Genomic DNA, 8,609 nt, shown 5'->3' with positions numbered 1-8,609 from the left:
AAGTCACTAAGTTTATGTCTCTAAAAGTAAATTTGTGACAACTAAACAAGTGACATATGTGTTCACACAAAACATAGAAAAGTGTGTGTCACAGTTACTTAAGATGTATCGCATATAGACTGTGCAGACTTAATAAGCCGATTATTCATTTCATTGCCACATAACGCCTGTATTCAAATTATATGTATTCATTCAACCCGGTAAGCTTTTGAAGCTCGATTGCCCAGCCAACGAATTTAATGATTAAATTCGCAAATCAACAATGATATAATCTGTTTTAACTTTATTCGCGTATAATATTAAACTGGGTAATTTTTAATGTAGTTTTAAATGGATTCCAATTTATGTTATTTTTCTAATTCAAAGGGTTTTGGCATATGTTTGTTTGTCTTTTTCGTGGTCTTCATGGCAGAAGGCTCAGCTTGTGAATTTTATATATATTAGGTAAAATTTTACAGTATTCTTCTATGACACATTTGTTAAACATAATTTTTGTTATGATTTCCTGATTATTTTTTTGCGTAAAATACGTGCTGGTTTCCTCTCAATATATTTTTCTTCATCCTACGAGCAAGAATTACAATCATAAATGTATTTTTTTTTATTTGGTTGCTTTTAATTTGTGTTCGACTTTCTAATTGAAGTTAAATAAAAATGCCTATATTTTGTACGGAACTACAACTAAGTACTTTTGGCATAAAGTTCAATATCGTAACACAGTCTGAAAACTAATTTTTGCCAGCCTTTCTACGATTAGTATACGGTTCGTATCGATTGGGTGACCCGGGATCTATTACAAATTCACTCATGTTTCAAAATAGAAATTTACCCGAAGTCAACTGGAAAGGCCGAATAAACTCTTATTCACTTACGGCCCCTTTATTGGGAACCTTTAAATCCCATTTGAATAGATATTTTGGTGAAATGTTTAAAATGTGTAGAAAGTAATAGATATTTATAACGAACGTACATATAGTACGAATGTTTCCTTATACTGCGTGATCCACTGTTTGAAAAGTCGTACACTCATCTATTGTTGAATAATAATATATGTTAGATAATAGGTAAATCGAGTGCCGAAATTGTAAGAATATTACTGTAGTCTAGTCTAGGCTTTAATAGTATTCTAGGCTTTGCTGCTTTTGGTCCGTTTGACTATATTCTTAATTAAAAACAAAATTATAAAAATACTGTTCCAGTATAATTATCTTGCACCTACCATAAATATATATCGAGACACAAACATAATGAATCTAAAACAACTTTATATTTATAACACATGTATTCTTGTAAAAAAATTTATAACAAGTTCTCTCCACACTAGTTTAGCTTTCTCTAAACCGCCACGTGTACGAAGTATGCGTCGAACGAGTTATCTTGCATTACCTAAAGTACGTACGAACTACGGCAAAAAAATGTTTACCTACGAAGGCGCACAGCTGTATAATAAACTACCCACAGATATAAAAAATATTACTTCTATCAATTCATTCAAATCGAAGCTAAGTGAATATGTTAAACAAAATTACTTTTAAATTCATTACTTATAATTACTTTTAATTCATATTTCTTTGTTTACTTTTATTTTTAAATTTATTGCATGTACGGCTATATTTTATTGTGATTATTTTAAGAACGACTACAATGTTATGTTAATCTAGAGTATTATTCTCATGTAAGTGAAATTTTTTTGTCTTTTTGAGAAATAAAGTCTTTAAACCTAAACCCGTAAGTGGTAAGGGGCAACATAGCAAACGCTGTAAACAGGCACTGCCTGTTTTTATTGCTTTCTGGCATATACGTAGATTTTTGACACATGCCTATTTTCTCATTCATTCATTAACCTACCAGGGATGGAACGCTTGCGTGGACAAGGCTCCGCTGTTGCCATGTCACGCCTAGGGTTACTGGTAACACGGCGAACACATGTTATTGGGTATGTATTTCCCAACATTTAAAAAAAAGGATTTGAAAGATCACTTCGGGGTTCAGGATCACAATATAATCCTGTGAAGAAGAACTGATAATTCCAATAACCAATGCGATTTCAATCAGTTTTATTTCCATATTTCCAAGCGACTTCAATCATTAACTCATTATTGAGTGAATCATTAAAAGCCATTTCGGTGTTACAAATTTCATGTAAAAAAGTTATTATGTCTCACTTTTAATCATAATATTCTGTGACCTTTAAGAATCGGAGGCAAAAATTATTGTTATGAGCTCCAATGAATATAATTACACCTTACTTCAGCTTGTTTAACACGATACAATAAAATTGTACCTTTGCGAGGATTTAATCATGAAAATACACGCGTGGACGAAAACAATGGGAAATTGCGGTCGCCGCCCCAAATCCTCGGCCACTTTTGTCCAGCTTATAAATATTTAAAAGATTACCGTCATTTTGCACTACCACAACCTACCTGAGTGAACCGCGTGATATGTAGATATTATTATCTTTTATTTAACAGTTACTTGCTTGAGAGAAGAGGTATAGTAGTAGTTACTGAGATTTTTATACCAATCTAAATGAATGTGTGTAATGAAGAATCATCAGTCCACGAGGCAGGATGCGAAAATCCAATCATATGACAACTAAGCTTTTTTTAAGCTTATTCCCGCTCACTACCATATTATGGAGTCAAATGCGTAATGTATTTTCGAACCAATAAACATATGTAAAAGTAAAGAGCGTATCAATTCGTCTAATAGAATAGACGATAGAATGACGATATAGATAAAAAGCAGTTTCCTCAAGAAGTCTTGGTATTTTGAGTGTTCTCGAACGATCCTTCCCGTTTGGTGTACTAAAAATGTCAACTTAATCTCGAGAATCAAAGATAAGAATATCTAACGTAATATATGATATCAGGAAAACATAAGCATGTATTAACAAAACATGTTTCCTATATTTAAAAGGTTGTATACGCTTTGAAATAGATATAAATTTTAATATTAATGCAGCGGGCATTGTTGCTTTTTTATTTTTGGTGAAATCAAAATGCGATTAATATTTTGTTTCACTATTTCTAGACATATTTACATTCAAACATACTAATAAGATATATAATGTTTTGTCTTGTGACTAAGGTAATAAGGACTTTAAATAGCTATTTGAGACGAGTATTTACGAATAGTCCTTTATTGTAGTCATTTCCAATGACGTAGCAACAGGGTCCCTCTATCTATACGATAGCAATTTTCAATGATTGGCTCATTATGATATGATTAATAAAATCATTATGATATAACCTAACAGTGATACATAGTTTTGATCTAGTTCTTTCAATATCAAAGTTGAAAATGGAACAACTTATGTACGTGAACACAAAGCTTATAATTTGGACCAAAAATTGTTAGATACCTCGGTGTCTTGCGTTTAACTTTAATTAACTGCTGAAAACTTACAACAATAGTTTGAAAATTGCTAATACAGACCATTGGAAATCGATTTACAACTTGGCAAACTCTGTGTAGTTATGATAACTTAAGTAATCCCACATATATTATATGCGGTACGATGCTGAAACTATTTAATAAGGTTACCCACTAAATATAAGTTTGAAGTTAAGGATTTAAACCAGATATTAAAACCAGTCAGCTTTTCATATCAAACGTATGCGAGACAAAAACCAAAAGTTTCCAAGCCTTTTTGGTGACCCATTATAACAGTAGCAGATTTTTCAGAAGGCTTTATAAAATAAATAAAGTAGCACTAACACAGTAAGGATAGTATTTATTCCATTAAACACAGGAATGGCGAGTGCGGGCTATAACAGGATACGCCCACAAATCCCTTCAATTACACTCTACTAATTACTGAGATCCGGCGAGCTCGCTTCGACGTTAAAAGAACCATCTAAATAAAGCGCTGGATTCCGATTATTCTATAAAGTGCTTGAATAGGGACACAATTCAAATAAAAAACGAATTGTTTTAATAGAATTTTATTTTTACGTTTTCGATGCCTGAGATTATTTAAGACAAGCGTGTGTTCGATTTTTAAACTCGAGTGTTTTTACGCTGTGTGTGTGGATAAAGGCGGAAACACATTATTAAAACGCCACGTGACGCAACTTGTCGACACCCGATGTGCATTGTGCACATTACCAACACACGATACCATGACACGCTTGCAAAAATCAGAATTCATTTAGCTGACAATAGTGAATGTGTATAGTCGTGTGCTATGGATTTAATAAATAACGAGTCTGAATAAGATTTGATGAAAACTTTGGGTACATATCTGATACTATATGTGATCAAAATTGTCATAAAATGCTTTGAAACTGTACTTTTAATTTTGCGACTGTTCAGCTTCTACTTCTGTATTTTGTCCATATTGTGCGTATGTGACATTAGTACGAAAAACTCCAACGACTGACGCGTGGCGTCTGGTGTTGTCAATAAAAATACTGCTCGCGTCGGGTCAAGACGGGTGGCGTGTGCGCGCATGGGGTCGCGTCGAATGTTCATAGTGTGATTCTAGTCATAGAAAATAGTACAATTTGATTCGACTCAACACGCGTCGCGTTTCATCGGGTCGCAAGACGTTTTAATAATTTGTGTATCCGCCTTTAATGTGTTTAAATACTAGACTTATGTAAGTAATTTATTTTACGTCAATTTTTTTTAAATGACCCATTGCTGGTCGTTATTTTTCAATTATATCCACATCGTTTGTCCAGGTTTAAGCTGTATCGAATCCAAATCGTGAACCGTGCGATTCTATTCACTTTTATGGCCAACGTATCGTGTTTCTACTGTGAGATACCGGCTTATCTGATACCGTACGTTTGAGTGCTTTTCTACTCTCCTTTGTAATCGTTTTAAGAGATTTCCTATTGTTGACTTTAGAGTACTATAAGGTATTGAGCCACGTTGTATTCTTTGTAGTTTTAAAATTTTCGGTCGGTAAAAGCGTACGAATGAATGTGAACAGAAGATCTTTGTTAAGCAACTAAGCAATAAAAGTAAAATCTAACATAAATTGAAACATACAATCTATATTGGTCACGGAATAGATAACTATAATTAAAAAAGCATTTTGTTGTACTTACTCTAGTACAACAAAATGCTTTTAATATATATTTGACGCCATTGACTCCCAATATTTATAAATATTCAAACATCATCATGTACACACAACAAATAAATTAAGTAAATAATGTAATGCAAAATGTAGTGGTAAGTAAATATCTTGGATGTAATAAATTCACGAAATCGGTTACTACTTATTTCTGATTCTAGTATACGCATAAAAATACATTATTATGTAACGGTATATACCTTTAAATAGTATACAAAAACAGAGTGTCTCCCCCTTAGTAGACCCAGAAAGTAGTGTTATTGGATACTTTTTTATGAGATAATATATCCTTTTTACTAAATTAGGCTAAATCGTTAAGTTAAATTATGTATTTTCGCCGAGACAATTTATCAAAAAGATATAACGTATTAATTTTCATTAATATAACACTTCAAGATTACTTTAGGGCTGAATAGTCCTTGGTCGGCTGAATTGAGTTGGTAATTGCGAGAAATTAACTTTTGACAACTGAGATTTCATCTTGATATTTGAATTAGTAGTTGAAGTATGAGTATATGAATGTTAAGAATTTGATCATAATCATGTGAAAATTTCAACGTAATTCGTTAATTAATTTATTTTTAAGGCCATCGCCACCTAGACTTCGCTTAACGCTTTGGGTTCGATTTTTTTTTTCAGTTCATACAATATAATTTCAATGCAATATACAGAAATATTATAGGATAACGGATTAACTGTAAAAAGTTACATTATAAGCCAAATGAAAATCAAGTTTTTATTTATATACAAACCTAATGAACCACGTTATTCTGGTCAGAGTTGCCATATTCAACTAAACCTAATTGGAACTAGGATTAGACTGTTATCTTTGGACATTCTCCAGTAGCAAGCTCCTTAAGTGTAATTGTGTTACAGTCCTACCAACGTCCAATATCATTTAAAACATGAGATTGCAGACAATTCGAACTAACATCAACACAAGTTGTGTTTAAATTCTTTAGATAATTTTGTGTAGTTAACCTTCCGTTAGACATTATTGTATGACTTTTAGTACGACTGATAAAGAGTTACTTTTAGTTAACTTATGCCAAGAATAAACATTTCCTGGTTTTCTAATATAAATAATTCATAGATTGTCAATATAATTTTCCTCATTCCACAAAGCTGTCAGATTATTTTTTTGCTCTAGTTCAGCTCACTTAATTTAATCAAATGATGTAGAATGAAGTTAACCTCGTAGAGCTAATGGAAACTCCACTATAGCTGTTGTTGCTAACCAACAATGATGGCGACCATAGCAAAACTATAATTAATCTAAAGCTTTGAAATTTTCTTTTATAAACTTAGTCAAATAGTGGTTTCAAGAAATAGTTGGACTTCTTTGTTTAAGTATTGCTTTGGTTAAAGATAATTGATTTTTGTACTACTGCACTTTTGTGTGATGAAAATATCTACTACTTTTTTTATTGATAAAAAGCTTGCCAACGCTCGGCACACTGATACATGGGTAATAACAAACACAAAATACAATTTTTAATGTAACTAGCACTTAAATGCAAACATGACATACATGTAGAGATCATACTCGTAATCAATATAGGAAAATTGGCGAAATATTTGTACATGAACTAACGAATAATGACAGATAATTTATAAAGCTATACTTTGTCTATGCGCAATTGAAATGGAATTACTATCTAGACAATTCTATGTAAAATGCTAACAGTATTTTTGCAGCAATTAAACAGAGAAAATGGCGCTGCATTTTAAATGACGTAAAATTCTTACCTAGCGACGTTTCGGAAAAGAAAATATTTAGATATCCATCACAATTTCCCGTTTAACATCTCCGTTTCATCTTATAAAAACATAACTCAAAACCTTTGTCCTTTACAACAAAAGAAATGCTTAGGAAAACACTTTGGATATAATAAATCAAGAGAACGTTCGTGCCAAACGCAAAATCAAAAACTGCTTGCAAAATCTTTTATTTGTCCGCCCTTACGTTAAGTATTAAATCAGTTTAAACAGAATATCTCAAATCCTAATATTAAAACTGGCTTGGTTCGTTTAAAAATTAAACATAATAAGTAAATTGGCAAAGACAATATAGACTCAAACGATGCCTGTTCAAAAACAAAAAATATTATTTTTCTCTTATAATCTTAATACAAATTAACTGCGCTAAAGCACAAGATGGCAGTGTATCAAGTAGGTGTCAAATAACCTATGAATTAGAAGAATATAATATCTTAATCTAGGGGAAAACATAACCAAAAGGAAGAAAATAATTATGCAATGGAAAACAATACTTTCAAATATTTAGTCCATCATTTTCCGGACTCAGGTAAATCCTTACGTAGAGGTTGCGCAGTGCGCTAACAGAATTACATTTGTTTTTGAAGTTATACTTCTTTAGGCGCGTTATGAAAAATTGATGAGAGTGAAATTTTACGATGCGCGCGCACCGTGACACGAAATTAACAGAATCAAGTTGCCCACGGAAGATGCTACGGCATTGGACATGGCAATGGCAATTAAAAAAACATCATTCGAATAATAATAGAATTTATGTTACACTGTAAGAGAATAATAATAAATATTTATTTATTTAATTTTCAAATGTAAACTGAACTTTATTGACTATAATGACTCTTTTCTTTGATTATTTAATTGTAATTAATTATTTGCATGCAATCAAAAACTATTTTTAATAATGCCAAAGAAGTATAACTTCTTACGCGCGTACATAAGTACACGCACCCTTTTTTAACACATAATATATGCGTTCATTTTGGACAGAATCATTAAGAAACTAATAATAAACATAAAGTTTACATTGTAGAGAATCTATCAAAGACGTTGTATAGGTATCATGAAACAAGAAACTTTAACCTTTAAACTTTATCTCGGACGTTTATTAAATATTTGCTCAATATTTCCTTAAGGGTTCTCGCAGTCCTACCAGGAGCGTTTTTAATTAATTCCCGTCATTTTGAAGTCTTAACTGTAACGATACGATTGTCGCATAAGTTTTTTTTGAGTTATCAGTATTATGAATTTAAAACATTTGAACATAATAATAGATAGTAGATTCCTACTTAGATAATGCTTTTCGTTACATTCAACACACATTACTTACAATTTATTTAAGCAAGCGTTCCTAAAATTGTTATATAAAATTGTATAAATATTATCAAGTTTATTAAAAAACTAAATGTATGAAAAAATACAGGACATTAGTATGTATTCAAATTTAATTTATAATTGTATAATTAGAACTATATCAAATGTAACTAATTTAATTCTAGTGGTTTCATATGCTCATTTGGTAATTGCGGTTATTCACTGTCAAGTTTCGAAAAATCGGTATCGTGTCGTGTGGGTTGAATGCTCATTATAGAGTAAATTGGATTTCAATTGAATGGTAATGACACCGGTAATAATACTTACCAAGCACTTACCGCAAAACGATTTATATATCTTATAAAATCTATCGATATTTTGCAGTTTTTTAACAAATTTTGTATTTGTTATTAAAACCATGAATTAAAAT

Source organism: Pieris napi, chromosome 19 (genome assembly GCF_905475465.1).
Source record: "Pieris napi chromosome 19, ilPieNapi1.2, whole genome shotgun sequence".
NCBI classification, from domain to species: Eukaryota; Metazoa; Arthropoda; class Insecta; order Lepidoptera; family Pieridae; genus Pieris; species Pieris napi.
This window is presented reverse-complemented; position numbering follows the sequence as displayed.